General features: G+C 39.1%; 1 pseudogene; it reads left to right on the plus strand.

Moving 5' to 3' along the window:
• Window positions 1-310: 310 nt before the first annotated feature.
• LOC18008525 lies at window positions 311-14,393 on the plus strand (annotated as a pseudogene).
• Window positions 14,394-20,521: the final 6,128 nt, after the last annotated feature.

The following is a 20,521-nucleotide window of genomic DNA, read 5'->3' on the forward strand; positions in this document are numbered from 1 at the left end:
ATTCCATAGATTACATTTCTAAATATTATTTTTCATCCTTTGTATATTTGCTTGTTCATTGTTTGTTACCTGCAAAGACAAAGTAATAAGTTATTTGTTTTTCAATATACTAGAGGCCATTACTATAAGAAAGTTTCTTTTCCGAGAGCTCGTCATCTCACAAAGACCCTAAAAATCAACCTTGAGAAAGTTTCTTATAGTTGGGGCCACGACTTTGAGAAAGTTTCTCAATTTGAATTCTTTTCCTCCTCGGTAGATACCTTTCTAAAATCAATGTTCATAATCTTCTCTTTATCCTACATCTCTCATGGTTTCTTCTTCTTCGTATAACATCAGGAGATACCATGTCTTTACGAGCTTCCACGGGCCAGACGTACGCAGAACATTTCTTAGTCATTTGCACAATCACTTTGCAACCAAAGCGATCACAACGTTCAACGATCAGAAGATCGAGAGAGGTAACACAATCGGACTTGAACTCGTACAAGCCATTAGAGAATCATGACTCTCAATCGTGGTGCTCTCGAAGAAGTACGCTTCTTCAAGCTGGTGTTTAGATGAATTGGTTGAAATCTTGGAGTGCAAAGAAACTTCGGGGCAGATTGTGATGACGATTTTTTATGATATTGACCCATCGGATGTACGGAAACAGAGTGGACATTTCGGAAGAACTTTCATGAAAACTTGTGAAGGGAAAGCGGAAGGCGAGAAGAAAAGGTGGATCAATGCTTTGACATATGTAGCAACCATTGCCGGAGAACACTCTCAAAGCTGGTTTGTACTTTAGTTTTGGTCTTCTAATAAAATGGTACTTTCATCTTAGACACATTCCACAATAATACACCAACTAAGTTTCTGTTACCATTTTTATTCACCTAACTTTTCACCAATCACCATATTTTATATCATAACACGAGATTACAAAAAAAAAGCCATACAATAGACACTATTTGCGACTCTAAACAGAGCGTCGTATTATGAAAAGAGATGTGTACAAGAGAACCATGAGAAAAGGTTTGTGTCGGAAAACCTCTTAAAAAATGGATAAAGGTTAATAGTTGGTGATGGAAAAGATATAATACGTTTATTATATACGTATGCAAAACGTTGATTTCTTAAAATGGTTATAGAAATTTAGTTGGTGCATTATTATTAGGGATCTCTTATTATTATTGAATTTTCCATTTTATTTTTCTTAAGAATGCTTCAATGGTGGTGCCTCTTTAAATTTGGACTCGTTATTTCTGTTAGGGACGATGAAGCTAAGATGATCGAAAAGATTGCTATTGATGTTTCAAACAGACTAAGTCTTACACCATCAAAGGATTTTGACGGGATGGTGGGAATGGAAGCCCACTTGAGAGAAACAAAATCTTTTTTATTTTTTTATTTATTTTTTTTTTTTTTAAAGTAACCAACTTTTAATTAAAAAGAAAACCCTTACAGCTATGACCGAGATCATACAGTTTTAGAAAGTAGGTTAAAAGAAGAGAAAAAGTGAAGAGTACATAAAATGAACCAGATACAATCGAATCTTCCGCTTCGATTGACTTTCGTGCTTAGATTAACAAGAAAATTAGATGCGACCGCCTCGGTTACCACGTCCTCGGTTTCCACGTCCACGACCTGTGGATTGCCAATTCATCTCTTTAGCCTTTGCTGATGGCTTCACTGGTCTTTCTCGAAGAATTCGCTTCCCCGAAGGAGTCATGAGATCCATCGAGTCCATTTCTTTGTCTGAATCCGACAAGTCTTTTTCTTCTTCCGGAGAAATCAGAGAAGCAAACTTATTAGAACCCAAATCAGGCACTACTATTCTCATACTTTCCTTCTCGACAGTAGGTTTTGCTTGAGCATTAGTGGTAACAGTGGAGTATAAAGAACGAGCAGCCTCCAAAAAAGAAGACTCAATGACATTATTGTTGGTAGCTGAAAGAGAGGTTTGATATGCTGTGGGGACAGTCGCATTCACAATTGTCGAAGCTGTAGATACCGGAATGATATCTTCTATGATGGAAGCTTTAACTAAATCAACGGTGATAGTTGTTAGTAGCAGGTATCTCAATACTTATGGAAGGAGCTGAGTTAGAGTGGTTTTGAGCAGAGATCGGGACAGAATTGGAAGCTCCAGCCACGTCCATGTCAACCATCAACACAGTTTCTTTAGTTGTATTATCATCAACCCTTGGGCCGTTTTCCTCTTGTAAGCAACGCTTAACTTTGTGTCCCAATTGGCCACACCTGCTGCATTTAGAAGGCAACCATGCATATTCCACATCAACCATTGAAATAACCCCATTTAAATCATCAGCAGCTATTCGGGATGGAAAAGCTTTACTCAACTCAACTTCAACCAAGATTTTTGCTTCACCCATGAGAATGGGATCCAACCGAGGCTTGTGAGTTGCCATGGGAGCACCTAAACCCGAAGCAATATGACTTATACCCGGGATAGCATATAAAATATTGGGTATGTTCTTTAAGGTTACCCAAACCGGAATGGTTTTAATCTCAGGAATAGCAAGGGAAGCCTCTGAGGTCCAAGAAACTACAAACATTAGGCAATCATCAACATGCCATAGTGCTCGCTGGAGAACCCAAATCCTAGTGGATTCATCTGGTAAATGGAATAAGTAATTTGATTCACCAAGCTTCCTAATGGTTATTCTGCAATTTCTTCCCCATAACTTGTTGAAGACAGCAAATATTAATCCACCTGACGGAGGAGAGCATCTATAGAATTGACCAAGAATATACTCTTTCTGGTTCTCTAATCCTTGTAACAAGACATGTTGAGGAATTGTTACCTTAGGAGTCCCATCTTCTAGATATTCTGGCTCAGTTGCCCTGTAGAGATTCCTTGGATTCATTTTTGCTGCCCATGGAAACCGAATAGGATCTTCTACAGCCGCTGGTTTTGGTTTTGGATTATAAAAAACCTGTTGTTCACGAGCCTGCTGCTTTCTACTAGGCTTTGAGACAGAAAGAGTAGGCCACATTTCTCTGGAAATTGGAGGAGCTTGATGAGATGACGATGCAATTGAGAAGTTTAGCTTTTTAGCCCATGCACCTTTTAAAGCAGGAGATTGAATGGGACAATGGTTGAGGAGTTCTTCACCAGCAACTTCCTTACCCAGAGTAGCAGGGGCTTGCTCCGTCAGAATCGTTGATTGGTTCCCTTCGTTCAACAATTTTTCGGCAGAACAGACGACCGCCAAGCCTGTCGATTGAAGAGGATTAACCAAAGACGCAACTGGGCTCGCAAGGGAAGGATGAGACGGTGGAGGAAGCAATCGTTGGACAGCAGGACGAGTAGCGATTGAGGGTGGAGAGCTGGATATATTGGTCGCAGTCCAACGATTCAGGTAGGGCCAGCGGGGGTCCGGAGAGTCAGAGGGTTTTTCGCCGGAGCTATCTCCAATTGCAGCGGCATGACCAGAAAACTCATCCGAATTTTTAAGTAAACTTGATGAATCTGGGTTCTGTAAATCCATAATGGGAAGGAGATGATCACTACAAGAAAGATCGGCTTTTACGTCGGCAGATATCGACGTAAAATCGACGTAAAAGAGCATTTACGTCGAATTAACGACGAAATAAAAATCGTCGTAAAACGATCGTCGTAAAACCGAAATCGTCGTAAAATCGTCGTAAAATTACCAACTCCGGAAAATCGTCGTAAAATCGTCGGGAACTATTCGTCGTAAATGCGTCGTAAATTTTCCAACGGATGTACAACGAAAGAACTCCATAAAAACGACGTAAAATCGATGAAAAATTACATCGATTTAACAACGATTAGGAGACGAACAATTTCAATTAAGGGAAACTAAATTTTTAATTGTCGATGTTAAATCGTCGTAAAGTTTCGACGTAAAGCTGACGTAAACTTATTCGTCGTAAATTTGTCGTTAAATATTCGACGTTAAATCGACGTAAATTTACGACGAATTTACGTCGACTTATAAATTAATTATTTAATTCGATTTTAATTTAATTAATGAATTTTTAAAATAATCAAAAAATTAAAAATAGAAAAAATTTGAATTGAAATTGAAATTTAAATTCAAAAATAATTTATAAATAAAAAAAATTAATAGAAATTGTTTTTTACAAAAAAACCTAATCTATACAATGATGTCGTAATCGTCGAGGTTGAGATCGACGTCACGAGGAGGCTCTCCGTCTTGGCCGCCCGTCGCTGCTAGGCCGACGTTTCCCGTCTGCACTACCGGAGCCGAAGTCTGACCGCCCGTCGCTGCTGAGACCGGAGCCGAAGACTGACCGCCCTGCGTCTGGTGGTCCGATGGTCCAGTACCAGAACTACCACTGGTCTCAAAAACCCTCCGTGCTCGCTGTTGCCTCGCTCGGATTGCGGTGGCCAACTGCGGAACCGCTTCCGCAATGATGTCGAAGAGATCATGTATCTCGGTGAGCTCCTGCTTCTGGGCCACTTGCTCATGCCTGAGACTGGTGATCTCAGCATTTGCCGTAGCAAGCTCCTGGCGAAGCTGCGGATCCTGCGTGCGGAATCCGGAAGCCGTGGCGGCAGGACAATCTCTAATAGAGCCCATCCCTAAGGTTCGGCCCTTCTTCTTCGGAGTAACCTACAAATGGAAAATAAAAACGTTAATTATTTATTAAGTAATTATAAATATAATAAATTTTTAAAAAATTGAAATAGATATCATACCTCTTCGAAAATCTGGTCTTGCTCAGCGACGGTCAACGGTACTTGGATAGTACCGTCAGGTGTGGCCTGGGTCTCCCGCTCGGCGATCCGCTGCATAGCGGCATTGTAGATCTCCTCGGACCGAACGTCGACAAAGCTCCCGTCCTTCTTCCGGTGAGTGGTCTCGAAGAGCTTCGTCATTGGAGGTAGTTCTCCTCCGTTCTCCTCGGCCTACCAATTAATAAACATTATTAGTCAAAAATATTTAATTAATTCTAGCGATAAATAAAATTAAAATAATAATGAAATAATTTATATTTAATTACTTACCATCATGAGACGTCTTCCCGCAAAAGATATTTGGCTCGAACTTATTGTATCGCCGAGATGCGTTTACATCTACCACTCCAAATTTGTTAATTCGCACTCCACGACCTACCGTAGGATCAAACCAATCACATTTGAATAGAACAGTTTTCATTCTGACTAATCCGGGGTATTCCACTTCAATTATCTCTTTGATGATCCCATAAAAGTCTACTTCACCTCGTACACAAACTCCATAGTTTGTAGTTGCCCGTTGAGTGCCATGACTATAAGTATGAAAAACATAGCCACGTGTGAAATACATAGCTGCAGTAGTTATCTTCGAAATAGGACCTAGGAGCAACTCATGAAACCATACTGCATATGTCATGTCATCATATGCTCGACTTGACCTTTTAACCACAATGCATAATGTTGGTCTTTTCGCTTGTTAATTTCATCTTCTGAAACACCGTCAATGCATTCTCGGACTTGACTGACGAAAGTGCTGAAATTTAAAACATTGTTAAGGACATTTCGTATGTTCAATCAAATTTTAATCATACATGGTTATAATTATGTACCTCTCGTAAGGTGCCAATTCCTCGCAATTCAGAAGTATATATGTATGTGCGCTGTGGTAGTCTTGTTCGTTTGACCAACAAGTTTCTTTTAGTTTCCCACTTAGACGTCCAATTGGTGAGAATATATCAGGCACACCTTCTACTGCGTAACTTTGTCCTACACCCCCATCGTCGTAACGTCTTGGAGCCTGTTTGCGTGTACGAACCTTTGGAGCAAAGTAATAAGACGTGAAATGAGAAGTCTCTTCTGTCAGACTTCCCGCCACGATAGACCCTTCAACTTTTGCTAAGTTTTTGGCCTTACCCTTCAAATGCTTCATAAATCGTTCAAACGGATACATCCACCTAAACTGAACAGGTCCTCCCAACTCTGCTTCATGAGGGAGGTGTATAGGTAAATGTTCCATAACATCGAAGAAAGCAGGTGGGAATATTTTCTCCAAATTGCACAACAATATTGGAATATTTGTAGACAGTTGTGCAACTACATCTTCTGATAATGTCCTTGTACTTAGATCACGGAAGAAAGCTCCAATGCCTCATAGTGCCTCATGGACATGTCCCGGTAGGAGTTCAGCAAACGCAAAAGGAAGTAACCGTTGCATAAACACATGACAATCATGACTTTTCATCCCTGAAAACTTTTGTCCTTTATCCACAGATTTAGCCAGATTAGATACATATCCATCAGGAAATTTCACGGCTGATGATACCCAATTAAACAATGCTGTTTTTTGTTCAGCACCCAACCGAAATACAGGAACAGGTGCTTTCCCATTACTCACCATATGCAACTCAATTCTGTTACATATATCGGGTAAGTCCATCCGTGATTTAACGCTGTCTTTGGTTCTTCCTTGGACGTTCAAAACAGTATGCATGATGTTATCGAAAAAATTCTTCTCAATGTGCATAACATCAAGATTATGTCTAAGCAAATGATCTTTCCAGTAAGGCAGATCCCAAAATATACTTTTCTTGTGCCAATTATGATGAACCCCATATCCGTCAGGCATATTCGCAGGAGTGTGCCAATTTCCTCCAAGGGGGACCGTTTCAAGTCCACCCCAATGATCTATTTGCGCTTCAAGCTCTACTCCAGTTAGGTACACTGGTGGAGGGAGACGAACCAATTTGTTCTTTATAAACAAACGCCTATTTCTTCTATATTGATGGTTTGGTGGTAAAAACCGACGGTGGCAATCAAACCAACATGTTTTCCTACCATGTTTAAGCTGAAATGCATCAGTCCTATGAAGACAATAAGGACATGATAACCTCCCATGCGTTGTCCAACCTGATAGCATTCCGTATGCCGGGAAATCGTTTATTGTCCACATAAGCACCGCTCGCATCGTAAAATTTTTACCACTCGAACAGTCATATGTTCGTACTCCAACATGCCACAACTGGTTTAACTCATGTATGAGTGGTTGCAAAAAAACATCAAGGGCCCGCTTCGGGTGATTTGGACCAGGGACTAATATACTTAGAAACAAAAACTCTCTTTCCATGCACATATCTGGAGGAAGGTTATATGGCGTAAGAATCACAGGCCATAATGAATATTGCCTACCAGACATACCAAATGGACTAAACCCGTCAGTGCAAAGACCAAGATAAACATTTCGCTTAGACCTAGCAAAGTCTGGATGTACGGTGTTAAAATGTTTCCAAGATTTTCCGTCAGACGGGTGAGTCATTTTGCCATCTGTTTGTGAATGTTCCGCATGCCATCTCATCGACGCAGCTGTCCGTTCGGATTGATATAGTCTTTTTAACCTATCAGTGATTGGAAGATACCACATTCGTTGGTAAGGAATCTTCTTACGCCCAGCAATTTGCGGTCTATATCTTGGCTTTTGGCAGAAACGACATTTTTCAAGCTTCTCATCATCTCTCCAAAAAAGCATACAATTATCAACACAAACATCAATCATCTCAGAAGGCAATCCAAGACTAAAAACCAGCTTCTGAATTTCATAATACGTTTCAGCAGCCAAATTATCATCTGGCAAATACTCTTTAATAAGATCTGCCCAATCGTTCATGCAAACTTCAGATAGATTGTGATCTGTTTTTATTGTCATCATCCGAGCTGTTAATGATAATTTTGATAAACCTTCCCTACATCCCTCGTACAGAGGCTGTTTTGCTGCATTTAACATATCATAAAAGCATTTCGCATCTGCATTGGGCTCCTCAACAGTATCAGCATGTGTTTCATGAAATGCATCAGTAATCATTTCATGCATCCTATCATGATCTTCACCCTGAACTTGACTACTTTGATAATCATTGGACGCTTCAAAATCCACATGTTCTTGATGATTACTACTACTCCGTGCAGCCATCTGACCACTACTTTGACCATATCCCTCTCCATGCTGATACCAAATAAAGTATTGGGGCATGAACCCTCTATTCAATAAATGCTGCCAGACAGTGTCAATAAGAATATGTTTCCTATTTTTGCATTTCACACAAGGACAATACATTTTGCCGCTTTCAATTACAGTTTCCAGAAGGCCGGCTTGGTACATGAATATTTCCAATCCGTTTTTGAAGTCTTCAGTCAACGACCCATCACCATTTTTGGGCGTATACATCCACTTTCGTAGATCGTATATAGACATTTCAAAAACAAATATTTGACTTTTTGTTTCTGAAATTTGATAGAAATTTCAACTACCAAAAATTTTACTTAAACATTCAAAGACTCAAAAAATTTGTTTTTATATGTTTTTTTGGGATGATGGAATAATGAGAGAAGAAAGGGTATATATAGAATTTTTTGTTTGGTTACCAACATATTACCATTGCATATTTACATCAAATTTACGTCGAAATAAAATTTACATCACATTTACATCGATTTTACGTCAATTACAAGATAGAGGACAATTCGTCGTATTATCGATGTAAATATTACGACAAGATTACGACGAAATAAAATTCGTTCTTTATTCGTCGTAAAATCGTCGTAACATTACGACGATTTTACGAGGGTTATTTTTTACGTCGAATTTACGACGAAATTTTTGATCGTCGTAAATACGACGTAATGTCGTCGTAAATTTACGACGACTACAAATCGTCGTAAATAATTCGACGGAAAAGCCCCTCTTTCTTGTAGTGGATGGAGGAAGGATTATGAAGTAGTTCACAGGCGAAGAACGAGATTAAAAGAGCGCAACGATCCGCAACGGCGGATTCGTTGAGAAAATCGAATGAAAAATTTAGGTTGTCGCCTTGAAGATCGCTTTTTGGGGGCGCGTGGTATGGCGCGGATCTTATTTACGCGGTCCTGCGGAAATAGGTGATGAAGTGAAGATGATTGGAATTCAGGGTCCTGCGGGGATCGGTAAGACAACAATTGCTAGAGCTTTATTCAACCAGCTCTCTGCCGATTTTAAACTTACATGCTTTATGGGGAACCTCAAGGGAAGTTATGGGAGCGATGGTATTGATGACTATGGTTGGAAGTTGTATTTACAGAGCCAACTTCTGTCCAATATTTTGAAGCAACAGGAATTCAAGATACACGATTTAGGCGCGATAAAAGAAAGGCTACGGTACCAAAAAGTCCTTATAGTTCTTGATGATGTAGATGATCTTGAACAACTAAACGCCTTGGCTAAAGAACCATCTTGGTTTGGTTTAGGAAGTCGTATCGTCGTTACAACAGAAGATAGAAAGATATTGAAGGCACATTGGGTAAACAATATCTACCATGTGGGTTATCCATCTGAAGAAGAAGCTCTTGAGATCTTATGTCTATCCGCTTTCAAGCAAAGTTCTCCGTTGGATGGTTTTGAAGGTCTTGCAAAAAAAAAATAGCAAATCTTTGCGGTAATCTTCCCTTAGGCCTTCATGTTGTGGGTTTATCTTTGTGTGGGGACAGCAAGCAGGAGTGGGAAGATCAATTATCTAACCTCAAATCTAATCTTGATAGAAAAATTGAGAACGTGCTAAAAGTGGGATATGAAAAACTATTGGATACAAATCGATCTCTATTTCTCCACATTGCATTCTTCTTCAACAATCAAGCTGTTGATCATGTGAAAACCATGCTAGCTGGCAGTACGTTGGATGTCAGTAATGGGTTAAATACCCTTGCGGATAAATCCCTCGTGTATGTATCGACCACTGGGTGGATAACGATGCATTGTTTATTGCAACAATTGGGCAGACAAATAGTTCATATGCAGTCTGACGACCCTGGGAAACGTCTTTAGAAGAGGCCTTAGAGATTCGTGATGTTCTGGCAAATAATTCAGTAAGTTCTTATATATATTCTCTAGACAACTTGCTCAACAAATATTTGGTTTTGTGACAACATTTTCATCAATATTTTCTTGGAATACTTGTTAGGGTACTGGATCTGTCTTAGGAATATCATTTGATACGTCCAAGATGGACGAGTTCTCTATAAGTAGTCGAGCCTTTGAAGGAATGCATAATCTCGAATTCTTAAGAATATATGGGAGGTATATTAGTGCACTGCAGATATCGGAAGACATGGAATATTTACCTTGCCTAAGGTTACTTCAATGGAACTCCTACCCGGGAAAAAGTCTTCCTCCAAAATTTCAGCTGGGACGTCTTGTCGAAATCCACATGCCAATGAGCAATCTCGAGAGGCTCTGGGGAGGAATCCAGGTTTGATATTTTTAAATATGTATCTAAGGATTCATTATAAAATAGGATTGTAATTGTCAAAACATCAACTTTCAAAATTGGGCAATTCAAAGCATTAAACTTTCGCGTGGACTTTCTATTTAAATCATATATTTTTGCTGATTAAGTAAAATTAATCACGTTGTTGAATCATCATATATATTATAAGCGAAGTAAAAATTTCGTTTAAAGTTCTCTCATTTAATCTCAAGGTGGCTAATTACCCTTTACCCCTCCTTAAATTAGTTTAAATTAATTTTTATAAAAAATTATATTAAAAAAACGAAAATAATGGTTTAAATTAAGTTAACAAACCATTATCATACCATATATTAAAAAAAACCAAAAACAACGGTTAAGGGTTTAAAAAACAAATACTTAGCGGCTAATTACCCTTAACCCTTCTTAAATTAGTTTAAATTAAGTTTTATAAAAATATATATTAAAAAAACGAAAATAATGGTTTAAATTAAGTTAACAAACCATTATCATACCGTATATTTTAAAAAAAAAACCAAAAACAATGGTTTATAGTTTAAAAACAAATACATTTCCCTTAAAGAGACTGCAGAGTAAAGTATCTGTGATTCTTCTGAATACTAAACTTCCCTGAAGGGCAACAACGATTGTATCTGGATTTCTTCTGGTATTGTTCTCTTTTAAATAAAGCCATACAAGTGTTGCAAGTTGCAGCAGAAGTAATTAATTTTTAGACAAACATTCTTTCGATGCCAAGATTCAGGTTTTTTTTTTAAAAGCTTGTCTTAGACCAGTTTGACTGCCGAGAAAACTGTGAAAGGAGAAAAAAAAAAGTGATTTAGGATTTCTTTAAAGCCAAGACGAGAGACAAAACATCAATAGGTTAAATTACGCAAATGATCTCTAAATCATTTTGCAAGCTTATAAGCTTCTAACAGAGGACAAGCTAGCGTATCTTCTAGGTTTTATCTTTAGCCATATAGTTGATCTGACAGTTTTTACAGGTTTTGTCGAGAAACCAAGCTTCTGTAATCATACAATCAAATCAAGAGAAATAAAGGGAAAAGCTTTGGTTGAATCAGAAATTAGCTTCGGTTTCCAAAGTTGATCAACAACCCATGAGAGAAAAAGAGTTGAAAAAAAAAATTCAAATAGAGAAGTTAACAAAATTGGTTGAACAAAAAAAAAACTTTCAACTGTTCAACATTCAAATTAAGAGAATATATTTTTTGTTCCCACTTGGTGGGCGTCTTTTGACAAACAAGAGAGAGCGAGAGTGATATATTAAATTGTGTCTTATCTATTGATGACCGACAAAACCATTAGTTTTCATGGAGTATTTTCAACTGGGAAAATGCAAAGAAAAAGTGAGAGACACTAGAGAGGGAGAGAGATAGATGGTCGAAAAATAAGTAAAAGTGGAAGTTTTATAGCCACAAAGTCGTGGCTTTAAGCTCCACAGGAGGGAAGAAGAATGAAGAACACAGAGGTAATCGGTGAATCTTTTCTCTGGCCAATTACACATAGGTGATCAGTGTATCATACCAAGGAGACTTGGTTCCCAAGGCAAATGAAAATAGCGAAAGCTTCCACTTTCCTTCCTGGTTGCTAGAGATTTTTGTAGCCGATATTATAAATTTATAACAATGTGCAACGATACACATGTTCAGTTCTAATTCTTTGGCTAATCTATTATATGATCGATATATTGTATAAGTCTTCTATAATCTTTTTTTAGTTTGCATGATGATATTGTAACGGAAGGAAGAAGAGTGTTGTGGTGCACTTTTTCTATTAATATATAGGTTCATATTTTTCTATTAAAATACCCAAATTAAAATGAAATCCAAGCTAAACTATAGGAAAGGTTCATCTTTTTCTATTAATATGTTTGGAATTACAAAAAAATCTCCAAAACATTAAAAAGAAAATAAAGTATAAGAAACCGAAGAAGAAAGAAAACCTAGCAAATTTTGCCACAGATAACAACCTTAGACGTTGGCAGCCTGATTGGATTCAGTTGCGACATATTACTTTGGTCGAGTGAATTTCATTGACATCAAAAATGGTTTGGATGTAGTAACATGAATCTGTTTTTGGGATTTTAGGTTACGTTTAGTAGAATTACATGTACACGTGATAGGAAAAATTAACTAACTTCACAGTGCGTCTTGTGTTTAACTACATAATTTTGAGGAAATTGTTTTAAAAGTTTGTGTGAGAGGGAGGAAGAGAGAGAGACGTAAAGAGAGAAGTAAAAGCCTTTAAAAACATATATATATATATGGAGGAAATGAGTGAGAGAGAGAGGGATAGAGGGATTAATGAGTGAGAGAGAGAGAGATGGAGGGAATGAGTGAGGGAGAGGGAAAGAGGGAGCAATGGAGAGAAGGAGCGAAAGAAAGGTGAAGCGCAAGAAGGAAAATGCATGAAAGACAATGAAGACAAAGTAGAAGAAGGTAAAAATGAGGAGAAATACAAGAAAAAAGACAAAGACGACAAAGAAGAAAAATCAAAAGGTATAAAATGGGGAAAGAAAGAAAACGAAGAAGTCACATTTATCTTAATTTAGTTGGTTATAGGTTTCATACACTTATTTACTATTATTTTTTTGGTTTTTAGTTTTGGATGATGTTTACTTTTTATGATTAGTTATGTTTTTGATCTCGTATGTCTTAAATGGGTTGTTCTAATTCTTTTGTGTTTACAAATTTTAAAGTTTTTTTTAACGTTTTTGAAACTTTTCGGCCTGCGCAAGGCGCGGGCTAAACACCTAGTTGCTTAAAATAACGACTAAATGTGCCGAAATTTGCTTTGACCAAAACTTGAAATTTAGAATTTTTTTTTTGTTGACAAAATTGCATTTTATATAAGAGACTTATCATTTGTTGTGCTTACCATGCAGCCCCTTACAAATCTCAAGGATATAAATTTGGGATATTCCAAAAATTTGATAGAAATCCCAGATCTTTCGAAAGCTACTAATCTCGAGACATTAACACTTACGTGTTGCTCAAGTTTGGTGGAGCTTCCATCTTCTATAAGGAATCTACACAAACTGAAAAAGTTGATGATGATGGGGTGTGTAAAGTTACGAGCTGTTCCAACTAACATTAACCTGGAATCTCTTGAGGAAGTCAACATGAGTGATTGCTTAGCATTAAGAAGTTTCCCAGATATTTCTATGAATATCAGGGATCTTGATGTTGAAAACACAAAGATGGAAGTTCATCCATCAATTTCTGATTGTTTGCCTCTTCTTGAGTGGCTTCGTATAGGTGGTCGAAACCTCAAGAGGTTAGCACATGTTCCAGATAGTGTAATACATCTTGACTTAAGCAATAGTGTTATAGAGAGGCTTCCATACTGCATTATAGCTCTCCCTCGACTAGAAAGTCTTTTCGTCTACAAGTGCAGAAAACTTGTGTCACTAGCTACTAGGTCTTCCCCCTTCTCTCAAGCACATAAATGCCAACGATTGTGCATCACTCGAGAGAGTGAGTTTTTATATCAGTGATTCAATGAGGGAACTCCAGTTCCAGAACTGTTTGAAATTGGATGAAGAATCAAGAAGAGTAATCATGCAACAAAGGGTTGACGAAAATGTATGTTTACCGGGTAAACAAGTTCCTGCAGAGTTCACTCACAAGGCTATTGGAAACTCCATTGTCATCCCAATGGTTTCGAATGGTAGGAGCTATCGCTCTGTATACTCAAGCATAATATTTAAGGCTTGTCTTCTGCTTTCACCAATCAACTACTCACATCTTGATATAGCTTGCCTAATAACCAGAAGAGGTGTCACCATTACGGAACTTAAGTGGGATTCAATGAATGTTTCTCATTTTTTGACGGATCATCTGTTTATATGTGGTGGTAACTTGGTTCCAGGAAAGCCTAACGTGGATGGGACTGCGAATGAGATTCTGTTTGAATTTAGCTGCAGGGATAGCTTCAAGATTATTGAGTGTGGTGTGCAGATCTTGAATGAGCCAATATATGAGAGAAGCGACCATGACACATATAAAGTTCAAGCCGTTCAACATGAAGATGAGAACGTTCAAAGCAGTAAATATAAAGGTTGCTGGAGTTTGCTTGGGAAGCTTTGTTCTGGTAAAGATGATGAAGAATATGATGAATTTGAAGAATATGATACTACTTGTGGATCCTAAAATCCACACTCAAGGATTTAGTGTGTTGATTTTGTGGTAGAAGAATTTGGGCAAGAATTCTGGTAAGAGCGATGTAAAAATAAAGACAAAGATCGACGAATTTGGATTGTATTGATGAAAGATGAATGTTTACAAAGTGTTTTTGAGATAAAGATTGGATGCCCTTTACAAGACATTCAACTCCTATTTATACTAAATAGAACGAAACATACTAAATAGAACGAGACGAACTGTTCCAAGATCCGCGGGTTGATACGTTCTCTCCTTCTCCGAGATCTCCGCGATCTCCTCTTATCTATCCCTCCTTTTCCGAGATCTCCGCGATCTCCTCTTATCTATCTCTCCACGACCTCTTCTTCTCCGAGATCTCCACGATCTCTTTTTATCCAGCTTTCCGCGTCCTCTTAGATTGACTTGTACTTGAGTATATTCTTTGGATATGCTTTCATTGCCTTAGTTACGGGTCTATAGGGCCCAAAACTTCCCTTATAATGACTTGTTCACTCAAAGTGCTTTATGGGCTGGATTTGGGCTAAATCCAACACCAACAATTGCCCCCCAGCCCGTTTAGTGAGAAACGAACTAAAAGGGCGGACTATTTTATGGAGAATTTTTCACCCCATGGGACCTGAACGACCTATATCGCGTGATTTTTAATCATGGGATCAGGATTTCGAACAAGGCGTTATAAATGCTCTTTGTTTAAAATGTGCCGAAGTTTTATAAGTTGTGACCGTACGATCGTTTTAGAGAGATCGCGTTATGGTGTCAAGTAGCGAGTAGCGAACTGTGATAGTAACTTTTATTTTGTAGGCGCCAAGTTACTCAGCGAGCTACGAACTTGATGATCGTTCTGTTTAGATCGATTTATGATAGTTTACTGTGGATAACGACTTTTTAATCTACTTTGGTAGAGTTCGTTATCGTTTAGCGAGCTATAAACTATGACTATTAATTACCCAATATGATAGCGAACTAAGCTGAGATTGTTCGGCTCAATCGTTACTTAGCGGGCTCGGGGCCTCGAGCTATAAGATCGTTTTAAGAGATCTTGAAGTGAGCGAGTTTTGGAATAAGGGTTTCTATTCACAAACGCGATGTTACATACATTTTATAATTTTGACTAAGTATGTAAGAAAAGATAGTGGCTGGACTCGGTGTTGAGCTGCCTACGTACCCCGTCAAGGGATCAAGCCTGAACGTAGTTCGATTATTGTCGGTGCTCGGAGGTGGTAATGTTTGAGATTTATAACATTCCACGTTCTTATCTCTGGCACTCCGGTTCTGATGTTCGCGAGTTTGTAGACACCGCTGCGGACTACTTCGACGATCCCGTAAGGACCTTCCTAGTTAGAGCACAGCTTGTTGGTGCCACACTCTTTAGTGTTATTGAATACCTTGTGTAGCAAGAGATTGCCAATACTAAAGCTCAGGTGTTTTACACCAGAATTATAGTAGCGGGTCGCGGCCTGCTGGTAACTCTAGATTCGGACAAGGATTCGATCTCTTTGTTCTTTGATCACACCTTGCCGATCTCTTAGCCATTCTTTGTTAAGTTCTCCGTTTTCCGGACAGAAGGGTCCGGCGGATACTTAGAACTAATGTCTGTCACGATCTCATAAGGGAGTCCGTGTCCTCAAAGGTGGAGAGGTTGGGTGTCAGTAACCCGGCTTCGAACTGTTCTCGGAGGATGTTTTGTTCTTCCTCGTAGCGAGCGAAGCTCGAAGCTCGATGCAAAGCGTCGTCTAGAGACACCGGACAGCGAACCGATAGTTCCTGTCTGAAAGGTGAGTCGACCATAGCCCTTGTTTGAGTGCGGAGAGTGCTACTCCCTCGTTTAGTTTGGATATCCTGGATTTTATTTCCTTGAACCTAGCCAAGTAAGACCGCAGGGGCTCCTGGTGATTCTGTCTGCAGGTCCATAGGTCGGCTTCCGTGGCCTTGGACATTATAAACACCGAATATGCTTAAGAAAGGCCGAACCGAGCTGCTGGAAATTGTCAATGGATCCTTCTTCTAGTCCGGCGAACCATTCTAGGGCGGATCCGACTAGATTTTCGGCGAAAAGCTGGCAATAGCGTGCTTCTTTTTCCTCATCGTTGAGATGAGCTCGGGCTACGGAGAGCCTAAAAGCTCTGAGGTGAGCTAAGGGATCTGCTGTTTCATTATATTCTGGGAACTGCATTTTCCCAGTGTCCTTGATCTTAGCGTTAGCTATGTGATCGGTGAAGGGGGTCCTTCTAGTTTCGTCCAGCACGCGATCTATATCAGGAGCCGCACTCGTTGCTTTATGTACTGCAGCGTACATACATTTTAGCTCGGCATTGTTTGCTTCGATGTATCGCTGGAGCGCATCGAAGTTGTTTATAGATCGCAGATCTATGATATTTGGAGGGTCCTCCGCGCGCTTCTTATTGCGCGCGTTTCCTTGTTGCTGACTTCCGGTTTGGAAAGTGTCGTCGACAATCCGTTCTTCGTTAGATCGTTTGTCGGTTGGCGGGTTAGCACGGTTCGTACTACGACCTTGGGATCCGCAGAAGAATAGAGGTGTTGATAGCTGATTTCGACAATCGTCTGCTGCAGGTGTTTCGTGCTCCGTTGTTCCGCATCCGAGTATCGGCAGATGACTGACTATCTCACTAAATATTGGGGTGTTGTTAGTTTGCGACGGAGTGACGAACTGTGCTGACAGATTGTCATTTGCGAGGTGTTCGAACTCCAATCGAGTAGTCGGGGGCGGACTTCGATCTTCCTCTTCGGATAGATCGTCGTGATCTTCGCCCTGAGACTGAGTTGGTTGTGTCCGCTCTCGTCGCAAGTTAGCTATCTCTTTCTCATTTCGTGTGAGAATAGCCGTTGCCCGCGGGCTTGTTCTGCCAAGAAGGCTAGCATCCTTCGAAATTCCGCTAGGTCGTCGCTGGCTACCGTCTGAGACGATCCGGCCCAGACGGATTCAGTTCGATTCGAACTGCTGGATCCGATCGGTGGAATTCCAAATCTTGTCCAGGTTCGCGAATATGTGAATATTGGGGCCGTTCCGGACTATGAGCGTGACACGGCGGGCATGCCGGTAGTTCGCATCGCGCTCGAAGAAACAGTTTGAGTCGAGCTGGTTGTCGGATTTGTGACGCTCGGCTCGTTTGTCTGTTTATGGGCAGACGAGCTTTGTGGATCGGTGATCTCGGCATCTCCAGATCGTCCTGCGATGCTGAAGTTTAGTGCGAGGCCGGAGCTTGTCTTAGAGCCAGATGTTTCAACGTTTCTGGGATCCATTTCGTTCTTACTTGTCTTTGAGATCGGTCTCAGGTGTAAGAATTTCTTTGTTTCTACAGACGGCGCCAAAATGTGGATCCTAAAATCCATACTCAAGGATTTTGTGTGTTGATTTTGTGGTAGAAGAATTTGGGCAAGAATACTGGTAAGAGCGATGTAAAAATAAAGACAAAGATCGACGAATTTGGATTGTATTGATGAAAGATGAATGTTTACAAAGTGTTTTTGAGCTAAAGATTGGATGCCCTTTACAAGACATTCAACTCCTATTTATACTAAATAGAACGAAACATACTAAATAGAACGAGACGAACTGTTCCGAGATCCGCGGGTTGGTATGTTCTCTCATTCTCCGAGATCTCCGCGATCTCCTCTTATCTATCTCTCCTTCTCTGAGATCTCTGCGATCTCCTCTTATCTATCTCTCCACGACCTCTTCTTCTCCGAGATCTCCGCGATCTCTTTTTATCCAGCTTCCGCGTCCTCTTAGATTGACTTGTACTTGAGTATATTCTTTGGGTATGCTTTCCTTGCCTTAGTTACGGGTCTATAGGGCCTAAAACTTCTCTTATAATGGCTTGTTCACTCAAAGTGCTTTATGGGCTGGATTTGGGCTAAATCCAACACCAACACTACTCACGGAGAAACCCCCAACGGAGCAACCCCTATTATGATTCGAAGAAGAAGAAGCATGATCCTAGGTACTTGAACTATTGACCTGCTGGCCACCGAATCTGAATATACCACTGTATTTTTGCATAACGATCGATTTTGGCGCCTAAAACAGATGTTTTATGGGTTATAGCCTAGGGTTGGCCCTGAAGGTGTTTGCATTTGCTATCCCTATTTCCCGATATTGATCTTTTGTTTGTTATCTATATATATACTGTTATTTGTAAAGTCAAAATCTTATGTGTCGTTCTTAGACCGATTTTATGTGTATTTTTGTACTGATATGTTGTGTGTTTATTTTTGTCTTATGTGACAATCCTGCGTGTATTTTAAAATGATATGTCAAATTTTGTTGTAATAAAGTCATTAAACCTCATTTTATTCTAAAGTCTATCGGCTTGTTTATGTAAAGCATATGATTTTTTTATTATTGGTTTAATCATTTTTTTTATTACTGACACGAAAAGTCACTGGTCCAGTGGCAGAAGTATCTTTTATTCGTCCGAAGTCGTGTGTTCGAACCCAGGTGGAAGCAAAAATTTTTAAAATCGTAGAATTTTAAAACAATGTTGTTTCGAGTTAATCCAACAGTAAAATTTGTTATTATTTATGGAAGTCAACAAAAGTTGAGTATTTATTTGGCTAGACTGATAATTCGTGTTTTTTTGGGCAAAAAACGAAAAGTTTGGGATTTTTTTGCTGAATTCTCAACGTTTAATAATGATAATATTCATTTTTATTTTAAATTAAATGGCATGTTTGGATTGATTAGAAAAAAATTAGATGGCATGTTTTAATGTTAATACTATAAACATTTTAAATAAATGAAACCATATTTAGTAAAACAGTTTATAGATCTTTTATTCTGTGTAGGCTGCAGATTATTACCTAATTTTAATTTTAATTTCAAAATAGTACAAAGTAAATCAACTTTCTATTTTATAAATTAAATACGAATCTATTCATAAAATGATATCTTTTTATTTTTAGTTTAAAAAATCACTATTTAATTGATGTGTATTGATAACACCGTATTTTGACCACTTTTATGGATCGTTTTGAAATACTTTTTCTATGTTTTTAATTGCTTTTAAGTACTTTTATCACGTTTTTCTAGTATTTGTAGTTCCAAGACTCTTTTCAGGTAACTTAGGGAAAAGCTTAACAAAATGGATAGAAAACCAGAATTCAGCTCAGAGTCAAACCGTCAGAAGTTCACCCCTGATTGAAGGCCTTCTCACCTTCTGATCCAGCTCAAATTTGGATATCTTAAAGATGGAAGTATCAGCTTTCCAGTGCACTTTACAACTTGGCAATCCAACGGTTCAATCAAAAGATACGCGAAGAGCAAGATGTCCCGTAAACCAGCCGGCAAGCACTTCCACCCGCGGCCAAACACTCATTCCCCGCGGTCAGGAGCATCCCGACCGTGGCAAACCACTCATTCACCGCAGTCACACTTGTCCCGACCGCGGCCAGCCAACTCCGAACCCAAAAAGCCCATTTCTGAAGCCCACATTTGGAGAAACCCTAAGTGACGTCCAGAGAGGTCTTGAGCACTATAAATACATGTCTTAAGAACCCTAAATCGTGTAACCTTAGAGAACCGAATTATTTACTTCAAACTTTTATTGTTTTTGCTTTAGCTTTTAGGGAGAGAGAGATTTGTTCTCTTGAACCCTTGTTCTTTCTTTTTTCAGTTTCGGTTTCTATTCTACTTCTTAATACTATGTCTTTGATTTCGTTCATTATGTCTGAGTAGTTTTATTGTTGGGATTAAGGGATTTCGATGGGGATTTATAAGTTCGATGAGGATTCCATGAGCTTTTGAGCCGAATCTTAGAACTTTTTCTCTGAATTCGTTTTTACTGCATGAGAGTAGCGTCATGAACTACAATCTGATCCAGATGCTTGGTGACACGAAAGTGTTCATCAGGTATCAGATCTAGTTTGGGAGATAAAAAAAACATAGGAGTGGAAACTTACCTATGGACGATTTGTGAATTAGGACGAGTCTTAAACATAATACATCTTTTCTCTTCCAGGGCCGGAGTGGAAACCTACTGGTCAGGGTTGAGAGAGATAGTTGTCTATGATCACGACAGTGGCGTATTCATACGTCCGTGACTCCAGTTCGAAAAGTTTAAGCTAAGATCTTACAAAATTTCCTCTCTAGCAATGTT

This window comes from Eutrema salsugineum, unplaced genomic scaffold, assembly GCF_000478725.1.
Source record: "Eutrema salsugineum unplaced genomic scaffold, Eutsalg1_0 scaffold_9, whole genome shotgun sequence".
Classification (NCBI taxonomy): Eukaryota; Viridiplantae; Streptophyta; class Magnoliopsida; order Brassicales; family Brassicaceae; genus Eutrema; species Eutrema salsugineum.